Genomic DNA, 23039 nt, shown 5'->3' on the forward strand with positions numbered 1-23039 from the left:
AACCTGCCTTCAAGTTTCTCTCCTTTTAAGAGGCTGTCAGAAATGCTAAAGGTATACAGACCAAAGACTATCAATGGATTTTATAATTTCAATTAATGACAAATGCATCTTAATACTTTGGGTAAATTGTCTATTAAATGTCCGTTGATAAAATAATAGAAACATACTGGGTGGAGCAAAAGTAGGTTTATAGTTTGTATGGAAAGTAATAAATAATAATACAAGAATAAACCCTGTTTTGCATACTCAGAACCGTAAACCTACTTTTGCCGCACACTGTACCTTTCAAAATGGGATATTTCAGCTGCAAGGAACTCAGAGAGTTCTTAATACAACCCCTTGTTTACAGAAATCTCAACTCAAAGGAAGAGAGATGATTTACTGAAGGCTGCATGAATTAGTGGTATGGATTGAATTAGATCCCAGTGATAAATCACAATAGGAGACTTAAGTGTGACAGAGAAGTTGAGTGGTGGGTAAGTGACCTCCTTTTTAAATGTCCCTGGTGGCCTATGTTACACAAAAAGCTATAGAGCTAATAAGGAGTTAGATAAAAGGAGCAAATACTAGCTCCTCTTATGCTTAGAAATCCTCTTTATGCTGTAGACAACAAAAAAAACTATTGGCCATTCTGTTGCAGACCAGGAACCTAGATGCAAAGATAGAAGGGCATATGTAAAGTTAGGGCAACAGTACCTTCCATTGATTTCTAGTTGACTATTTACAAAACTCATCCATAATCTTCCTTACCAATGTGAGGAGTAGATAGTGTCATTCTGAATTTGTACACAGGGATATCGAAGCTCAGGGGGTTTAGGAAATGTAATCAATTGGCCCCGTACCACACAGCTGGTAAGTGGCAGGATATGGGAGAAGAGTCCAGTTCCTCAACATAAGTGAAAAGAAATCTACCTGCATAAATAGATGTATCTAAGGCAAACCTACTGATGGGCTAGGCCAGCCACAGGGTGTATTGTAAATTAGGTGCCTGGTAGTTGAGGAACAAAAGAAAGAGCATAGGGGCAGCTGTGTTCAGCAGCCTCGCATGTGGCCATGCCTTGTACATCTGCCCAGAGCATGGATTAATCTGGCCTGAAGACACATAGTTGGCAACCAGCAAGTGCTGTTTTACCATGCATGTTGACTGCTATTGCTTTAGTGTGTTCTTGGCACTGCAAATCTCAGAATCTCTCATATATCTTTTGTCTTTTTAAAAATTTAGCTTGACATATGCCCACATGTTTTTCATGCTCAGTCTGAACATGTGCCATCCATAAACCATCAGCTTGCACATACACCCAGCCACCATGAGAGCTGTGGTGCCTGACTTCACAGCAATCACTATCTATGGATGGTAAACTCTGCATTAGGAAGACTCAGTTAAAAAAACAACAGCTCAATGTACAAAATCATTTGGAAGTGCTTTTTCATTTTGTTGAAGAATTAACTGCAAAATTTTCTGTATTTTAAGATTTTTTAATGTATGTCAAGCCAGTTTCCATTTCCGAAATAATGTTAATGTTTTGTGTGTATCTAGGTGCTTCTCTATAATGGCATAGAAAATGTCACTCTCACATGAGAATTAGGGTTAAATTTGTTTAACTTCATGATAAGGAAAACACAGTCATGTATTTAAAGTGCTATAGTATTTAGAAGCACTTTGGTCTATTTCTCATGTAATTAATAATAGCTAACATTTTTTTGAGTACTTATTATATGCCAGATTCTGATTTAAACATTTTTAATTATTTCACTTGATTCTCACAACAACCCTGTGAGGTATGTATCATTATAGTTTACTATTTAAAATGTAGAAACTGAGGCACAGAGGTTTGGAGTAACTTGTGCAAGGCCGCACAGCTAGAAAATGACAATGTCAGAATTCAAACCCAGGGCTGGGGGCATAAATGATATATACAACCACCCTGAAAAATGTGTTGTGTTATTCCCATTCTACGGAGGAGAGAAACAAGCCCAAAAAAGTCAAGTAACTTTACCAAGACCACTCGGTCAATTAGAGGTAGGACTGGAGTCCCAGTCTGTGAGTTAAGGCAGTGTGTTTTTTTTTCCATGAGGTGAGTCTTGGAGGAGAGACTGTGGGAGGGTGGCAGGAGTCCCCCTCCCTTTGCGCAAACAGGTTTTAAGTCTGCCAATAGCAAGGGAGTCTCCAGTGGGATTGTCCTAACGCAGTGGGGAGGTAGCCTTAGGCTATTTGTTTGAGGTAGACAAATAAGGAACAAAAAGAAACAGTAGGGAAAATCAGGCTGCCTTTTGTCTCCCACAGGCAGCTGGCAAAGCGCTGACCTTTCAGACTTCAAAGGAGGCGTTTACTCAGTCACACACAGAAGGTCTTTTGGATACTGGAAAATGTTGATTGCCACGCTTGGGTTCTGCCCTGGTCTTGTATGAATAATAACCACAGCCTCCATTTATTGAGTCCAGTTATGTGCCAGGCACTGTGCTGATCCCTACATGATTTTGAGCCCTTGTATGGCTCCTCTGAAGTAGGTAACACTGTTATTATCCCCCGCTTTGCCCATGCAGAGAGAGATGGAGACTCAGAGAGACAAAGTGACTTGTCCAGGGTCATCTAGATAGTAAGTGGCAGAGCCAGAATCTTCTCACTGTGCCATGTTGCTTCTCAGAAATCAAGTCCAATATTGAACTTCCATTCTGCCTTCCCTAACTGGTCTGCTCGCAGTCTTCCTAACTCAGGGATGGCAACTGGAAGTCCATCCTTCCAGTTGCTCAGGATAAAAACCTTGGAATCACCTTGACCCCTCTCCTCTCCCACATGCTCCATACCCAATCCGACAGGACATTTCATTGGCTCCACCTTCAAAATAGACCCAGATTGTGCCATGCTTCATCTCTTCCATTGCCACCACCCTGACCGAAGTCATCATCACCTCTGGGAGCACTGAAATTGTTTCTATGAGTTTCCCTACTTATGTCATTGTTCCCCAATAACCCATTACCAATGCAAACCCCAAAGTCACAAAGTTAAAACAAAAGCCCAGTCAGGAGGCCACCTCCAGTGACTCCCTGTTTCCCTAGAGGGAAGGCCAAAGGCCTTGCAGTGGTCCACACAGCTAAAGAGAGTCTATGTCCCCCAAGACCCATGGCCCTCCTACCTCATCTTCTGCTAAGTACTTCTGGTCCATTCTACTCTACCTGCCAACCTTCTGACCCTTAGTCAAATACCCCAGGACACTGCCCTTTTGGGGACTTGGAATCAGCTGTCCCCTCTGCCTACATGTTTTTGCCCCAGATAGTCTCAGAGGTCACTCCCCAACTTTCAGATTTTACTCAAATCTCACTCTCTTGGTAAGGCCTACCCAACCTGCTTCCACTTAAAATTGCAGCCCTCCTCTCTGTCACCCTAGTCTCCCTTAGCCTGCTCTGTGCCTTCCGTACTACATGGCACTTATCAGCATGTAAGAAACTGTATACTTCATTATTTGTCTGACTTAGTACATAGACCCCAAATGCTCTACAAAAGACTCATCCAGGAAAACCAAAGTATCACAACGAGAGGTTTTGTCTGTCTGATTCACTGTTTCATTCCCAGCATCTAAAACTAAAACAATTCCGATTCTTCCTAGGCACTTAAAAAAAAATGTAGAGAGAATAAATGAAAGGATGTAAGTTGAATTAATGAATAAAAAATGGGAAAAGGCTATTTTTCTCCCCTCAAGAGAGAAGAAAGGGAAAGAGAAGCAGTGCACATGTAAGGAAGTGTCCTTAGACAGGGCCCTTCCTAATACTCAATATACAGGCCCTGCCTTCTTGACTAACCTCCAGGTCTGGAAGGACTGGGACAGATGAGAAAGTGCTAGAGGCTCTGTGGCTGATATAGATCCCTGGACATGTGAAGAAAGCAGGATGAGCTCATACCAGTGCTAGCCAAGGCCAGGTCCTGCCCTGGCTATGGATCTCAAAGTCTTTTCCTTGTTACCTGGTGGCAAGTCCAAGGAACCGACATGCAAGGCAGTATAGCACTTGTTCTAGAGAAAGCACCCTGTCCCTAGGATCAGGCTGTCCTAAGACTCTTAAATTGCAATCCCCAGAGGGTAGGAGCCAGGCCAGGCTGCCTACCTTTGCACATGCTAAGCACTTCCCAGTTGCAAATTAGTATCTCAAAAATAGCTTTAAAGACTATCTTAATACAGACATTCTGTGACTTAATGTAGTTTGTAGTTTGATGTACAATTTTTTGACTATAAAGCAATACACTGAAGAAAACTGCTTCCTCAACCATCCGCAAGTGTCAGTACCCCATTGCCTTTTACCAGCTATTTATTCTCAAGCCTTATCAGAATAGAGAGAAGTTGTTGATACTGTTGGGGTAGCATTCCCATTATCCAGCACTTAATTTTAGTTCAGTGTTTCAAACATTCTCAGGCCCAGTGTGTTTTCAACTGTATGTATTAGTGGTGAGTACCTGTATAACCATAGCTATTCAGCACTTCGTTATAAAATAGGGTTCATTTCATATGGTTTTGCCCAACTGTAAGCTAATGTCAGTTCTGAATACATTTAAGGTAGGCTTGGCTAAGTTATAGTGTTCATTATGTTAGGTATATTAAATGCAGTTTTGATGTAAGATATTTTTAACTTACGACAGATTTATTGGGACACAACCCTGCCATAAGCTGAGGAGCATTTGTATTGATTTTGTTACTTTTCTTAATATATGAAAAACAGCAATATTTATAGCCCACCTAAAGTTTGCAGAGTCCCAAATTTAGTTCTGTGATGCAGCCTTCTCTAAAACTATAATGAACCCTCTCTTTTTTAAGTGGCTTCTAGAACCTCATATATGGCTTGGATGGTAGCTATTCCTTTGCTCCAAGCTATTCAGACATTACTAAGACTCTTGGCAATTTTACCCGAGGTATCAAAAATTCTGCCAAGAAAGCTCTTTTCTAAAATCCCATCTATAGCCTTGGATGGTGTGGCTCAGTTGGTTGGAACATCACCCCATAACTGAAAGGCCGTGGGTTCGATTCCTGCCCAGGGCACATACCTAGGTTGTGTGTTTGATACTTGATCTCTGATCTGTGGTCTGGGTGCATACGGGAGGCAACTGATCAATACTTCTTTCTTGCATCGATGTTTCTCTCTCTCTAAAAGAATGAATAAAAAAAAGTCCTTGGGTGAGGACAGAAAGAAAGGGGGGGGAGAGAGAGAGAGAAAGAAGAAAGAAAGAAAGAAAGAAAGAAAGAAAGAAAGAAAGAAAGAAAGAAAGAAAGAAAGAAAGAAAGAAAGAAAGAGAAAGAAAGAAAAAGAAAGAAAGAAAGAAAGAAAGAAAGAAAGAAAGAAAGAAAGGAAATTCCATTTACACAGTTTGTAAACCAACCTTAAGAAGATTGTTTCTTCATGGGAATATCCAGATTCAGACACTGTTCACCTGAAGAGGCAGGAGACAGATGTTACTCACAGGACTCACACAAGCGGGCTGTGTCAGAAGGGCACATCACACAGATGTGTCCTGAAACCCCTGCTACAAGGAGCAGCTGTGGAAGAACAGAAAGAGCCCCGGACCTGAAGCCAGGAGACCTGCACTTGTGTCTGAGCTCTGCCTCTTACCTGCTGTGTGTCCTTAAGCATGTCGCTTCCCCTCTCTTGGTTCACTGCTCTAGAAAGGGGGGCTTATAGTGTGTGCCCTCCTCACAGTGCCTCATTAGATCTCAGAATTTCTTTGTAAACTATAAAATTCTTTTCCGATGTGAGTGGCTTTTATGCTTTTATTCAAGTAAAAGGTCCTGCTTCGTGAGTTGTTGGCAGGGTGACATATGATGTTTCAGAGGAGGAAGGGGAGGCCGGCAGTACCAGGCCTTCCCTGCAGCTGGGTGTTCGGGGCTGCTGGAAGGCAGCTGTGTTTGGGGACTCCTCCTTCCCTCTGGTCCTGGTGGTGCACTGGGACATTATGTGGCCAGTGTAGATCGGTCCCGATCTCCAGTTCCTTCCATCATAAATGTCCCAAAATGAATTCACACCCCTTAACAATTCAGCTGGAATCCAGGTGCAGCCCAAGGCAAGGCTTGCTTTGTCTAGGTGGCATCTCTCATTTATTCATCAGCTCCCTAGGGAAGGAGAGCTGATGTTGTTTGGCACTGACAAGGAGAACAATGCAGCAAATATTTATAGCTCTACCCTCACATCTGCAGGGCTTAGCTTGGCAGTGAGCATGGCAGGAATAAGAGCAGCAAGGGGGGGCACATTCCCCTTCAATTTAATGCACAGGGTACATGGTGAGCTCTGGGCCAAGCATGCTGCTGGGCCCTATGGGGTGGGTGCGGGGTTGGAGGCCTGGCTCTGGAGTGGGAAGGAGGGGTTCAAGCCTTGTCCTGTACACAAAGAGTAAAAAAAAGGAAAAAGGAGCTCCAGTCACCTTGGTCCAAATTCTGACTTTGTCATCTCTTAGCCACGTGACCTTCACCAGGTCTCTGAAACTCGATTTCTCCCTTGAAAAACTATAATAACAGCAGTAATATTAACACACAGAGCTCTTGTAGGTTAAATATGAATGCTACGTGAAAGCCCCTGGCACACAGGAAGTAGATACACAGTCAACATTTGTTGTTTTGAATCTTGTTGGAGTGGAAAGACAGCCACACAGGAAACAATGAAAGAACAATACAAGGCAGTCTATGATAAGGTGCTGAATTAAATATCACCAGGTGCCAACCTGTGTGGCACTGACAGCTGCCCTCAGCCCCCAGCAGTGCTAGAGAGCGCTGACAATAGGGTGTCTGTCTGATTCCACAGAAGAGGAAGGGCCCTCCACCCACCGTGGAGCCATTCTGTCTGGGCTGGGGAAAACTCCATCTCCCCACGTATCACCCACTTCTACATCTTCTTGGCTGTACCAAGGGTTGGAGGATTCTTTCCCTTGCAATTCAACTTAAATGTATTAAATCCTTTGGATGTAGACCGATAGTAGGCACAAAACAGATAAAACTCAGGCCTGTCCTCACAGAGCAATTGGAAGACAGTGTGTGTGTATGTAGATAAAAAGTATATACATTCTATAGATATGGATACAGATAGATATAAATATATACAGTTGACTCCTGAACAATGTGGGGTAAGAGGCACTGACCTCCGTGCAGCAAAAAATCCATGTATAACTTTTTTTGTAATCAGAAAAGGTATTTATTTATTTATTTATTTTTGCGTTTAAAAATTTTTTTTATTGTTTAAATACATTTGTTTCCATTTTCCTGCCACCACTATCCCTTTCCCCACCCACCCCCACCTCCCTCCCTCGATCCTTCCCCACTTTGGCTTTGTCCATGGTCCTTCATACATGCTCCTTGACCCCTCCCCTTCCTTTCCCTGTTACCCCCTCCCTCTTTCCCTCATGTTACTGTCAGTTACTTTTTTCTTTCGATGCTGCGGGTTATATTTTCCTTTCTTGTTTGTTTTGTTGAATAGGTTCCACTTACAGGTGAGCTTATATGGTATTTGCTCTTCACCCCCTAGCTTACTTCACTTAGCATAATGCTCTCCAGTTCCATCTAAGCGCTGCGAAGGGCAGTAGCTCTTTCCTTCTTTCTGCTGCATAGTATTCCATTGTGTAAATGTGCCATAGCTTTTTGATCCACTCATTTACTGATGGGCACCTAGGTTGCTTCCAGCACTTGGCTACTGTAAATTGTACTGCTATGAACATTGGGGTGCATAGGTTCTTTTGAATTGGTGTTTTGGGATTCTTTGGGTATAATCCCAGCAATGGAATTACTGGGTCAAACGGCAGTTCCATTTTTAGCTTCTTGAGAAAATTCCAAACTGTTTTCCACAGTGGCTGCACCAGTCTGCATTCCCACCAACAGTGTCCTAGGGTTCCCTTTCCTCCACAACCTCGCCAGTGCCCGTTTTTTGTTGATTTGATTATGATGGCTATTCTGACCCATGTGAAGTGGTATCTTATTGTGGTTTTTAATTTGCATTTATCTGATGACTAGTAATTCTGAGCATCCTTTCATATGTCTCTGGGCCCTGTGTATGTCCTCCTTGGAGAAGCATCTGTTCATGTCCTTTGCCCATGTTTTAATTGGATTGTTTGTCTTACTGGAGTAGAGTTGTGTGAGTTCTTTATATATTTTGGAGATCAAACCCCTGTCCGTGGTATCATTGGCAAATATATTTCCCATACGATTGGTTCCCCTTTCATTTTGCTGATCTTTTCTTTAGCCATGCAGAAGCTTCTTATTTTGATAAAGTCCCATTTGTTTATTCTTTCATTTATGTCCCTTGCTCTAGGGGACATATCGGTGAAAATAATACTGCATGGGATATCTTGAGATTTTCCTGCCTATGTTCTCCTCTAGAACTTTTATGGTGTTGCAACTTATATTTAAATCTTTTATCCATCTTGAGTTTATTTTTGTATATGGTGTAAATTGGTAGTCAGATTTTAATTTTTTGCATGTAGCTGTCCAGCTCTCCCAACACCATTTGTTGAAGAAGCTATTTTTACTCCATTTTATGCTTCTGCCCCCTTTGTCAAATATTAATTGGCCATAGAGACATGGGTTTATTTCTGGGCTCTCTGTTCTCTTCCATTGATATATGTGTCTGTTCTTATGCCAGTACCAGGCTGTTTTGGTTACAGTGGCCTTGTAATTTAGTTTGATGTCAGGTATTGTGATCCCTCCTTTGTTCTTCTTTCTCAAAATTGCAGCGGCTATTCAGGGTCATTTATGGTTCCATATAAATTTAAATGTTTGTTGTATGTATGTGAAATATGTCATTGGTATCTTAGTAGGGATTTCATTGAATCCATAAATTACTTTGAGTAGTATGGACATTTTGTTGATGTTAATTCTTCCAATCCATGAACACAGTATATGCTTCCATTTATTTGTATCTTCCTTAATTTCTTTCTTCAGTGTTGTATAGTTTTCTGCATACAGGTCTTTTACTTCCTTGGTTAAGTTTATTCCTAGGTACTTTATTTTTCTTGTTGCTATAGCAAATGGCATTTTTTCCCCTGATTTCTGATTCTGATATTTCATTGTTGGTATACAAAAATGCTTTTGATTTCTGAATATTGACTTTGTATCCCGCTGTTTTGCCAAATTCGTTTATTAGGTCAAGTAGTTTTTTGGTGGAGTCTATGGGGTCTTCTATGTATACTCTCATGTCATCTGCAAACAATGATAGTTTTACTTCCTCCTTTCCAATTGGATGCCTTTTATTTCTTGTTCTTCTCTGACTGCTGTGGCTAGGGCTTCCAATACTGTGTTGAATAGAAGTAATGAAAGCGAACATCCTTGTCTTGCTCCCAATCTTAATGGGAAAGCTTTTACTTTTTGCCCGTTGAGTATGATGTTGGCTGTAGGTTTTTCATATATGGCCTTTATTATCTTGAGGTATGCCCCCTTTGTTCCCACTTTGCTGAGTGTTTTTATCATAAATGGGTGCTGTACCTTATCAAATGCTTTTTCCATATCTATTGATATGATCATGTGGTTTTTTTCTTTCCTTTTGTTTATGTGATGTATTATGTTTACTGATTTGCAAATATTGAACCATCTCACCATGTCTAACTTTTGATTCCCCCCAAATTTAACTACTAACAGCCTACTGTTGACCAGAAGCCTTACAGATAGAATAAATAATTGATAAACACATATTGCATATGTTCTATGTATTATATACTGTATTCTTATAATAAAGTAAGCCAGAGAAAAGAAAATATTTTAAGAAAATCATAAGAAAGAGAAAATGCATTTACAATATTTATTGAAAAACATCTGTGTATATGTGGACCTGCACAGTTCAAACTCATGCTTTTCAATGTCAGCTGTATATATAAATAATAAATTCTTTATATAAAGAAAGAATTATGTCTTGTGACAGAAGCCAATTCTAGAAGATTAGTTTCCAGAATAGAAATAGAGGAAAAGGAAATGTGTGAGAGTAAAAGAAAGCAATAAGGAAAAGAGTGACTTTGGAGGTTGGTTGGACTGGAATGAGGCAGGGAGGAAGGTAGGAAAGGCAGGGGTGGAAAGTGGCAGACATGCTCAGGCAGTGGAGTGCCCACTGTGGCCGAGGCGTAGGCTGGAGTCTGATGGGAGCCGGGGGTGGGAGGGAATTCTGAAAGGAAGTTGATGCCCAAGTATGGAAAATCTTGTGTAGTTAGGTTAGGCATTGGACTTAACTCCCTCTTTGACCTTGGAAGAGAGAGGATCCAAAAAGTGCTTTGACAAGACTTTTCCCCCAGCATGGAGGAAGCAATAGAGTTCAGAGAAAGGGAAGCAGAAAAGCCTTCAGTCTCTCTCAAAACAAGGCAAACGCTGAGGGCCAATGGAATAGAAATGAAGAGGGGACAATGAGACATAGTTTGGAGCCAGACTCAACCTGATGTGGGAATGGTTTGGGTGTGGAGTGGTAAACACGTCGCAGCCCTCCCCTGCCTCAGAGCCCCACCTGCCCTCTCTCCCTCCTCACACTGCCAAATTCTCTAAAGAATGGGCAGCACCTGCCACCTCCGCTTCCTCTCCACCCACTTTCTCCTTCACCTCCGGCAGTGTCCCCACCCCCACCCTGCCCAGAAATGGCTCTCTTGAAGGTCACCAAGGCCCTTCCCGTGGACAAATCCAGGGGCCTCTTCTTCAGTCCCATCTTCTATACAGAATTTGATACTGTTGACCTTTTACTCTTTCGAATTCTTCCCTGTTGGCTTCTGCAGCAAGACACTATCCTGGTTCACGCCTACTTTCTGGCCTCTTCTCCTCCTCATTCTGTGTCCTTATTTTCTTTCTTTTGCTCCCCTAGCAGACATTTCCCAGAGCATGTTTTCTCCTCTCTCTGTACTCCCTCTCAAGTAGTATCTCCAGCCTCTTACCACAACTTCAACTACTGCATCTCCCCAGTCTATGTTAAACCTGTATTCCTAGCAATGGACCCACATTTCAAAGGCATGTGGGACTTTGCAGTTGTATGTCCTGGATGACTTCAAACCTTTCCTTCAAGGTCACCTCCTCCTCCTTACTTCCCTGTTTCTGTTAATAGACTATCATTCCCCTAGGCACCTACACTCAAAATTCCAGAGCATTTTAAATGCTTTCTTCTCTCACTGCTTCTATCTGCCATCGTCATCTATTGTCCTTCTATCCTAGAATCCTCATAGCCACTCTTTCTATCCTCACCTCAGTTCTGGTCCTCCCTCAGTCATGATTAGGGCATAGCAGTTGCCTCTGGAATACTCTCTGTAGTCAGTTTTTCATCATGAACTCACATGATCACCAACTCAGTCTTCCCCAAATACTGTTCACTTTTCAGCACCTATTAAGTCATTGTCATTAAACTGGCTTCTGGGAAAATCAAAAATTAAGGTATACATAACTCGTATACTAGTTGAACAGATAGACATGAAAGCCAATAATAACCAAAAAGTAATGTAAGATAATACAAATGTATTTTAAGGAATACATAACTACTGAGGGAGAAATTACTAACTACTGAGACAAAGTGGGAAAGCTTCAGAAAAACTGATATTTAAACTGTTTTTTTACAATAAATAGGGGTTTACAAGACAGAGGAGGAAGGTTGCATGTAAGAGAGAGGAACAACAACCTCAAAGACAAGGAAGCTTGGAAGTCCATGGCTAGCCAGAGGCCTGGCAGCAGATTGGGTTTCAAAGAGATGTTGGTGTGGCTGGAGAAGTCGTATGAGGTCTTGCATGTTGTATTGTGGAATACAGGCTTTTTATAAGATGCAGAGGGATGTCAAGAGGTTTCTTAGTGGGGACGCAGTGATAGTTTAGCCACAAATAAAAAGGAAACCAGAAGTGGACCATGAGTCAGGTCTGAAAGAGCAGCATGAGGTAGATGAAGGCAAATGCCAAATCTTATTACAAAGTAGGTGACACCAAGTGTCACAGCAAAGTCAGGCAACAGGTCACATTGGAAAATGCCAGAGACCTTTCAGCAGACTCCTGACAAGCATGATTATGGAGATGAGAAGGTGCTAATGAAATGCAGGAGGGGGGTGCTGATTTAACTCCAGCAGATACTGTTTTCTCAGCAGCTGGTCTGTTTCTGAGGAGATACTTGTGCTTTTTAGTCATGATGTCTCAAAAGGCCAGGGTATGTCAGGTTGCCCTCAGGACCATTACTCTGGTGACAGGATCAAGGATGTAATAGAGGAGGAGAATGTGGAGGCAGGAAAGTCAGGAGGCTTGTCCTGTAGTCTAGGTGGGGGACAGTGACGCCACACGGAGAGAGATGATGGAATTGAGTAGTCAGAAACCCCTAAGCCTACTAACCTCCAGCATCTGGGGCCAAAGAGAGGAAGGATCCAAGCCAACCTATATCATTTGGATTATGTCACTTATTTGCTCAAAACACCCTTAAAAATACCTGTTTTCTAGAAATGTTACCAAAATGTGGAGTACAGATTTTATAACACATAAGAACATAGCACTAATTGACATCAGTTTTCATAGCCAGCAACTTGTTAATTCAGCTTTCTCTTGATCCTTCTGATTAAATTAAGGACAAACTGTTGAGTTCTAGTATGTATGTGGCACCTTTTTAATCCTTGATAGCAGCCCTTTCTGAGAACAATAGAGCAGGCTCACAGCTTTTGAGAAGCCACAGTATCTACCCATAATTTAATCTCATTTCTTATAATGTAATCACTTTTTTTCCGTTACACTTCTAAAATCTCTTAAGTGTTTGGACTCTTCTTTTTAGTTTTTAAAAAAAATTTAGAAGTATTCCCTTTAAAGTTAGGAAGATGATGAAGATATTTGCTGCTATTACAACTCTTTATTCAGCAGAATACAAACAACCCTGGCCAATGGATAAGAAACAAGAAAAAGAAATGAGAGGCATAAGAATTGGAAAGAAAGAGAAAAACCATAATAGATAAAATTATCATTTACATAGCCCAAGAAAATCAACAAACTACTATGACAGCAATAACCAATTAGAAAATGTCTTTGAAAGTAAGTAGCAGTTATAACTAGGTAATAAACTCTCAAGTGAAAATAGTAATGAAAATACTATTTCAAGTAGAAATTAAAAGCTCTAAATTAACTAGAAATTAATACAAATGTATAAGATCTACATGGAAAGAAATGACAAAATGACTAATAGAACATTTTCAAAAAAATTAAATAGAGGACTATATTATGGTCATAAATGAGAAAACATAAAAATTCCAATTCTCATCCAAGTAATATATAAAACTTACATAATTTCAAGGTGAATCTTAGCAGGATAAGAAAAAATAACATGAAAATGTATTTGGAAAAATAAAAGTATATGAAGGGCTTATATATTTTGAAGAAAACAAGAAGAGGAGATTCTTTTTACCTATAGGTATTAAAACATGTTACAAAGACAAATTAATTAAAACCAGCACAATGCTGGTGCAAAGAGAGAGAGAGATGTACCAACTAAAAAGAATACAGGATTTGGGAACAGTACCCATATATGTAGGGGAGCTTAGTTTATCATTAAAGAGACATCACAAGTTAATACTGAAAGGGTCAATTATTTAGTAGATTGTGATAGAGACACTGGAAAACGAAGATAAAAATTAAATTATAACTCAAATTCAAACTACTTATAAAAATAAATTCCTAGTGGATTAAAAGTCTAAATGTGAAAGGCACAACTGTAAAACTATTGGAAGAAAATTTCAAGGCTGTCTCTGCATGCTCTTATTGAACAAGTTAAGCAAGATGCAAAAGCATATAGCATAAGGGGGAAAGCTTTGGATTTGACCATGTAAAAATGAAATATTTTGTTCTGAGAAAGAACTCCCTACACAAAGTTTCCAGATAGGGAAAATATGTTGCAAAACATATGACTGATTGTTATCCAGATTATATAAGAAAATTACGTAAATCTGCATGAAACAGTCAGAAAATCCAAGTGAAAATGGGTCAAGAACATATGTAGACAATTGCTAGAAGGTAAAATTGATGAGATAATGTACAAATGAATAGGTGATCAACTGATTAGTAATCAGGAAAATGCAATATCAAATAAAGTACTTTATACCTATGGTTGGCAAAAATTGGAAAATAGATCAAATATCAAGTTAATGCCAAGAACTGGGAAAATAAAAACACAGTTTGCAGGTGGGAATGTAAGCCAGTGCAGGCGTTTTGATATAAAATTTACGTAATTTGGTTGTGTGTATGTGTACACACTGCTCAGCAGTTTTACTCCTTACAGCTTTACTCAAGCAGACATACAAAGGGACACATGCACAATTTTTTTTTAATAGCAAGAGTTGGAAACAACCCTTGAAAATCAGACCAGAAAGTAAATCTGAAAATTCAACCTGGTGCAAAATGGGAGAACAATAAAAATACTTTCTAAGACTGAACAAAAATGGCTTCTTGACTAAAGGCTAAGTTAAATTCTCTTGGCATTCTATTTCTAGAATGAGTAAAGGTGAATTGACTTTAGGTGATTTTAAAACTATGTTTCTCAGTACCATACCTATTTCATTCCAAAAACTTGGTTTGAAGAGAATTATGAACTGAATTGCATTTCCCAAATTCATAGGATGAAGCCCTAGCCCCTCAATGTAGTTTTATTTGGAGATAACCTTTAAGGAGGTAACTAAGGTTAAATTAGGTCATCAGGGTGGTCCCTAATCCAATGGGACTGGTATCCTTATAAAAAGAAGAGACACCAGGAGTGAGTACACAGAAGAAAGGGAGACCATGGCCCTCCGCAAGCCAAGGAGAGAGCTCCTACCAGAAACCAACACTGTTGGCACCTTGATCTTGGACTTTCAGCCTTTGTGAAAGAATAAATTTCTGTTACTTAAGCCACTGTGGTATTTTATTATGGCAGCCCAAGCAGATTGATAGAAAGAGCATCTGTAATTGACAGAAAGTTACCAAGGAGGGTTCTGATTCTTTAATTTTCAATTCGTCTTGCTAAAGACCACCATGCCAACGTATGCAGGTCCAATGCAAGTTAGTATTTTGATCTGCAAAAACTATTTGCTTCATCCTTCTCCACACACTTAGAAAAACAGATTTGCATCAGTCTTTGTATTTTTCAGATGTATTATTATTTATCATTAATTACTTCAGGAGCACTCCTTATGTGTTCTAATGGGCCACTGACTTGCTGTCTGTGGTCTCAGGTTAAGACAGTTTATTACTTCCAATACAAAGCCTTTTGACAAAGCAGTAATATTGATTTGGGGACAGGATGCAAGATGGGAAAGCAAAGCAATGAATGAAAGTCACTTTCTAGAAGAACTTTCCCGATTAGTTAGGGTGGCAAAAAGTAGCATGCACGCACACACGTGTAAACTAAGATTTTGGCAAAGACCTTTCAGGATATGTGCAGCCTTACCTTGATGTCCTCCCACCATCTAATAAAATCCAAACAAGATGAGGGCTGATTTGTCAATTTTAGTATCCATACAGAAAGCTTGGGCAGAAAGCTGTAATCGAAAGGTCATTTAGTATTATGAAGAGTGTATTTTTCTTCAGCATCTGAAAGGCTTAACATTTTGCGCTAAGGCCAAATTGCTCTTGTGTGGGAGATTACCCCCACATCTGGTTTTATTGCTCAGAAAAGAGATTTATGTGGCTGCTGCTAGGCTGGGTGGGGTAGGTGCCAATGATTCTAATTAATTCATCTGAGAACCTAGAAGATTATAAAGAGTCACAGGAGAGAATAGGTGCTATGTCAGGAGAAAGTACCAATGCTTTATTGATGAAGAAACTGAGGTTTATAAAAGGGAAATGCTTAAGGTCATTGTCATCATGCTTGGGAGAGCTAGGACAAAAGTCTGGTGGCCATGTTCTTTCTATTACACCTCAGTGCACACCATCAGGCCCAGGACAGTGCCACTTAATGAAGGACATGGAATGCTTGGTGTTGCTCACTAGGGAGAAATTTTTCTTGAGAATTTTAAACTTTAATTTTTTTCTAATAGTACATTGTGGTTTTACTCCACATGTATTTAATGAATACCAAATATGTGCAAATCAGAGGCAATGGGGTGGGGAGGAGCAGAGACTGGGAACAAAGATGATTAATGTGGTTCCTGCCCTGCAAAGAACGCCCAGGCTAGCTGGGACAACAGATTTTCAGATAGTACAATTGAGAGAGGAACATCGATCAGTTGCCTACCATAACATGCCTTCACTGGGGTTTGAACCCATAACCTAGGTATGTGCCCTGACCAGGGATTGAACCCACACAGCCTTTTCAGGTATGAGATGATGTTCCAACCAGCTGAACCTCCCAGAGAGGGCACAAGAGCCCTTCTTGCCCAGGTCTAATGACAATGTTGCCTCATTGTGCAGTGAAGAGATAAATGAAAACAGAACAACATGGAACTAAATAACTCAGGGAATCCTCGGCTTTAAGAGACATGTATCTCTCAAATGAATTAAGAGTACAGCCTCCAAAGTGATTTTTCTGTGTCTACTTTCCCCTGGCTCCAAACTTTCTTTCCTATTATAGCCAGAGTTATCATTGTAAAAAGGAAACCTGATGTCACAGGCAGATTTAAAACCCATTGATAGTTGCCCATTATTTTCAGAACAAAGACCCAAACTTATCATGACTTATAAAGGAATCCATGCCCTGGTCCCTATCTAGTTTTCTAGGTTCATCTCTTAACCTCCTCTGCCCAGCACCGTATGATCCAGGCATCAAATCATATTTCTTTCTTTTTCCTGGATGCATTATATACTCTCAGTTTTGGGCTCATATACAAACTGTTTCTATAGCCTGGCATATTTCTCTCGCTCCTCAACATCAAGTCTAAGCCTGGACTTATCCTCCTTTGAGACCTTTCCTGAGCCTCACCCCCTTATGGTATGTGCTCCTGTAATGCTGTATTTTGTCTGTGAAGGATTTTACCTATTTGGTTATTGCTTATTTGTCTGTCTGCCTTACTACACTATAAGCTCTGTAAGTTCACGGAGTCACCAGCATGTCTCCAGTACCTGATTACAGGCAGATATTTAGTAATGAACCATTCAAAAAATAAATAAGGTTGGAAGTCATTGATACCTGGGAAAAATTTGTCAGAGCTCTAAGCCCAGAAGCCAATAAGACTCTGAGTGAAAATTTTATGCAGATTAGGCTTACAGCCATGTTAGAAAGTACCTTGATCTATAACTCTGTGGAAGATCGCATGTCTGTGTACACAAGACTTGCAATGAAGTCCCAATCCTGCTAATAAATAGCTGTGTAACCTTAGTCTTTTAAACTCTCTGAGTTGCCATTTTTCGTCTGAAAAAAAGAATAACAATACATGTTCTACTTAATTTGCATGGTTTTAGAGCCAAATAAAGGAACTGATTTATGTAAAAAACCTATTGTAATTTGTAAAAGGCAAATACATTTTATATATTATTTACTTAAGAGTGATGGCATGGGCAAAATTGACAGTAAAGGAAGTTAAAGATAATCTGTGACTTTTAACCAATTGGTCTGTAGTGGTCTGTAAGTCTTAACTATTAAGTACCGAATAAACAGGAGGTGGCTTTGTGTTGTTGTTTTGTGTTGAGATCAACCAATTGCTAAAATTTAATGATTGCCTTACGATAATAATTATAGAACCTTATACAGTGGCACTATATAGTATAGACAAAGCACCTTCTCCATTGTGAATTCCAAACACAAAGCATCCGCGGTCAAGGCTAGTGCCTAAATCCCCAGTCAAGCACCATTATAGATTATCTTTAGCAGCCACAAACTTTCCTTCCTCCAGGACTGTCTTTTGGTGCTCACCATCAGGTTGCAAAAGATTTGATGATGCATCTTCACATTCCCAACCCCATTCTTACAGGGACAGAGGCTATCTGCCCATTGGGCGTTATTGTGGGCCGGTTCTCTTTGGCTTTAACTTTTCAGACAAGGGGCTTAGCTTAACCTGATCTGTAGGTTCTTTTCTGCTGCTGACATTCGATGACTATTGACATAAGCCCAACTAAGAATGAGGCCTATAAATGAGACATTGGTTATTATAAACATGCGCATGATTACATGTGCTTAGCTGCCTAATTGTCCATGCTATATTCAGAACTCAGCATGTCATTGTGGGGAACAGAGGAGCACACTGAAAACTCTCTGAGGATGTTATGGGATGCAGCCTTGATATGCTGCTCAAGAGATGCCCTTATGGATCTGTGCCTGGTCTGACTCTGTGGAAGTCACCCAGCTTATGGTGACCACAACTGAGAGTCCCAGAGTCGACAGAAAGAATAGGACTTCAGATGAATATTGCCCTAAATGTGCAGTTCATTTCTACAACCTCCTGGCTTTATGAATTCATGCAAGGTTCTCAGTCTTTCTGAGCATCAATTTTCTTATTTATTATACAAAACTTCTGAAACCTGTCTTATATGCATGTGATGAGGACTAAGAGGTAACATGCATAAACAAGGCACATTTATATAGTAATGAGAATGAAATAGGTGATCAACAAACTGTAGTAAGGCAGCAGTGGACGTAGTTTTAACATACTGCTATAGAGCTGGCATTGGTTTTGAGGGTAACATAGAATGATGTAAAATAGATACCAACCAGTTAAATTGTAGGAAATAAGTGCCTTTGAGTAGAGAAACTGTCAGGGATTTCTCAGACTTCAACTAAAGTCAAGGAAGATTGTAGAACTCTTTCCTACCAGGTTAAAGGATAGAGAAAGTGGCCCCTGTTGGCAAAAGTAGACATATTTTTCTAGTTGGAGGGAATTTTCAAGTTTTTGTATGGAGTTGTGTGTTAACAGGAACAAAAGTAGCCAAAGCTACTGACATACAGTTGTTGAAGATTGTGTCTTCAAAAATCTAACATTTAGACATGCAGAATAAGAGAGGTGCAGAGAGCTCCTTGCAGTTAGGAAAGTAGCTTTATACGGGAAACAACCACTTTGACCAGCACTAATATGCGCTAACACAAGATGCAGGAAGAAATTAAAGGCAGCACAAAACTAAGCACTCAAAAAGAAGTCATGATGGCAGTCAAGGTATCAGTTGTCTTAACCACACCAAAAGGGAAAATTTGACAAGCTTGCTACATTTGAAATTGCATGTTACTACATATAGGACTATATCCCCTTTCAAAAGTACCTCATTAAGAGACACACATAATAGACATTAGATAAATATTTATTTCATTTTTTTAAAATTTAATTTCCTCCCTGGGATGGAAATTAGAAAAGGTGGTAGAAAATTACTTAGAGGTAGAGACCAAGTGGGGAAGTGAGAACTGATTCAGTGATTGGCACAGAGTTGATGATGAACTAGTCTGCATGTCAGCTTTTTTCTCTGTACCAGAGTAGCTGAAAACATGTGTTCAGAGGGCTCTGCATAGCTTCAAAAACAAGGGTTTGACAAATGAGTGAGCTTGAAGAATGGCCTTTATACAGAATGATTTTGCTTTGTTCTCCTTCCATGTTTTTCATCTAATTCATCAACCATAACAAGCTATGCAAGTGCATACTAATGTGAACGCTAACCGCTTACCATCACAGAGGCATATAGTGTGACTTTCCATTTCGATACTTGGACAGTGGTTCTGAGAGAAAGCTGCCTGAGCTGCTCCCTCCTCAGGAAGAGACCCAGGCCATCAGCACTGTTATGGGGCTCAGAGAAACGTTCCACGACTCAGGCATGTGAGTGAACTAGAAACTTGCTTCCACAACCACAAAATTCCAAACATTAGTTTAATTTGTAGCACACTGTTTCAAAATTAATTGCTTGTAAATTATCCCAAAGCCACTCCTTTGATCTGGCTTTTGTTTCCACAGTCCCACAAATTAAATTGTGCAAAAGCTGTTTGTCAACATCAGCAGAGACTCTCTGGTAGTCAATTAATTGCCTTTTCCATCCCCGTGCTACAAGTAGTAGCAATCACAATAACAACGATAAATGATGATCAGAAGGATGATAATACTATCAGTTGTGAAAACCACAATCAGCTTGGACTGATCAAAGACAAAAAAAAGTACCATAATTTCAGATGAAGAGGTGTCTGTAATGCACCAGGAACTCTCACATGTGTTATTTTCATGAATATCCCACAGTCCAGTCAGGTATCTACCTTTATTCTCATTTTATAGTAGAGAAACCTGAGGATGAGAAAGAATATGTGACAGAAAAAATTTTAAATAAAAGAAAAAATAATTTCAAAATGGAAACTAAAATAGAAGAAGCACAAGAGTGAACAAAGACAACAAGTAACACCTTAGAAGAAATACAAATTAAAAAGGAATAAAACATTAAATCAGAAAGAAATGAAGAACTTAAAAGTATTTGAAAGTAACAGATATTAAAGATAGACAAAGAAGATCCAACATACCAACAATAGATGTTTTTGAAGAAAAAAACCAAAGCAAGGGAAAAGAATGAATTTGAGGAAAGTTTCCTAAAATAAAAAAGTATTTGAAAACAGGTATTGAAATAGTGCACAATGGGCCTTTTTAAGTTAAAAAGTTATATTAGCACCCAGGTTAAAAAAAAAAAAAAAAGAGTACATTACTTAGAGGGAACAAAAAAAATCATTTCATCATCAAACTTGTCATCAGATTCTTATACTGCTTAAAAATTGAATTGCTTATTTAAGATACTCAATGAAAGAAAAGGTGAGACAGTTTTTTTTCTATGTATTATCAACATTCAGAATCAGAAAAACATTAGAGAGAAATAGACACCAGGACTAGTAGTAATCATTAAATTATATATACACAGATTAAAAGATACATACATTTTTAGAACTGAGATTAAATAAGGATGAAGCAGGAGAGAGTATAGTATCAAATTGATATATTCTCTCACAGTGTAGATACAGTATAACCATGAAATAATAAGAGGAAGAATGGGGATAAGATTTACAAATATTTTTAACTGCTTTAAGTAATCAAAATTTGTGAAGGTATTCTTAATTTTGTTATTCTGAGAGTAGGTATGTGTAATGTAGAACAGAGCAAGGGAAATTTTATGAGACATTTTAATTCTATTATTCCTTGTGTCCTTGGTAACTAGTATAGGTGGAAAGAGACACGTGCAATTAAGAGGAGATTGAGGAAGTACCATGTAGCCATGGGTTTGAAATGGAAATATTATTAGGAACATATGAACTCATTATATGTGTATATAACAGAATACCTATGTCTATCTCTTATTTAATCTATATATACAACCCAATAGCAATCAGCATCTCTAATGACCACATGGTGGTCTTGAAATACTTTTTTTCCATTGGAAAACAAAAACAAAAACAAAAAAACAAACAAAAAAAAAAACAGGGCTTCTCAGAGAACTATGCAAGATGATCCTGGAGTACTTTGCTATACAAAATAGCATGAAAACTATGAGATTACAAGGTCACATCCAAAAGACTCAGGAGCCAGTGTTAAAAAGCTGTCAGTAGCCAAAGAGGGGATAATTTGAGCTTCAGTATGGAAAGGAATTGCAATGAAGTGAAACACATCAAACCTTTCTAAATCCACAGACTTACAATGATATTTACAATTGGTCACCTCCAGAGGGTGACAGGGAACTAATTTATTTTCTTGAAAACTGGATAAATAAAAGTTTAAATTCAATCATTTATTCTGCCTGTCCTGTATGAACTATACCACTGAGAAACAAAATATTGGATGAGAAAAAGTGTTTCCTTATACAAATAGTCAAGCTATCTGATGAAAAATGAAATAGTAGATTAAGATGTCATCAATCCCTGATGAATTAATGAATTTAAGTATTGAGAATCAATGGCCACTAACATTAAAAAGAGAGTGAAAACTAGACATAATTCTGTGATGAAAGAACACACCACCACCCACAGTCTTGCCAAAGACTTTTTTTTGTCTTTGAATCTGGTCAGATGTGACCTTAGATTTTAGCTGCCAGTTTGTAGGGAATGCAGAGGACATAGGGGCAGAGAGAACTGCACCATGACTATGCATTCACCAAAATCTAGACTGCAGGTCAAATGCCCAGATTCATCAACACATACTGTAAGGAAAAGAGAGAGGGAGAGAGGGGTTGTGAAAGAAATCGTAGATGAAAGGGAGTTTAAAAGACCAAGTTTTAAAAATGTGCAAGATTGAACTCCAGCATTTAGGGATGCATTTGAATGATAGAACCATAAAGTAATTCAGAGATATGATAAGTATAAAACTAGGATAGTGGTTATTGTTAGGAGAAGAATGGCATTGTATCTGAATTGAAGTACGTGGAAGGGCTGCTTAGATGGCTTGTAAAGTTTTCCCTTTTAAACTAGGTGTGTTCAAGGTTGTTTTTCTTATAGTAATTCACTAGGATACATGGGTTTTGTAAAGTGTTCTGTTTCTGTATTTTATGTTACAACAAAATGTGTGTGTACACACAAACACTGTGTACACATATTTGTGTATTTATGTGCGTATCTGTATATGTCTATGTCTATCATCTATATCAATTATCTATCTATCTGACTATCTATAATGCTTTAAATGAGATGTCTTTCAAGTAAAATAACTCCACCATTAGGGAAAGAGATATGAATTATAAAAGTTAACTTTTATGTGCTGGGTGAAATGGCAATGCTCAATCTCTACATCAATGAAATGAGAATTAAAACCAACACAGTCTAGAAGCTTGGGGCAGGGCCCTTAATATCAATCTGTGAGCAATGTGAGCTACCCTTTGCTTATGGTACTCCACCCTGACATGTACTCCACTGGGGCCTGGCTCTCTCTTTGTCCCCAGCAATTAGCACAGTTTACACTTGAGCGATCATTGTTTTGACCTGCTCTAAGTCTCGGCATCCGGACTCCATCACCCACCATCTGTGCCTTTGTCAGGAGGACCGCTCAGCATCTCTCCTGCAAGCACCGGAAGTGGGTCTTGGCCACAGGCCTATACTGTGACCGGTGGCCAAGGGATAAGGACTTCTGTCATTCATGGTCTCAAGAACCAGGGCTGATCAAAATCACCTACCTACAGATTTAGTTGTCCAGAATACTCCCCGTTTTACTATGAAAGAAGATAAAGTAGGAGAAAAGGGAAGGAGAGAGAGACACATAAGAGAATGGAG

This window comes from Pteronotus mesoamericanus, unplaced genomic scaffold (genome assembly GCF_021234165.1).
Source record: "Pteronotus mesoamericanus isolate MK-2021 breed Mesoamerican mustached bat unplaced genomic scaffold, CSHL_Meso_final contig_263, whole genome shotgun sequence".
Classification (NCBI taxonomy): Eukaryota; Metazoa; Chordata; class Mammalia; order Chiroptera; family Mormoopidae; genus Pteronotus; species Pteronotus mesoamericanus.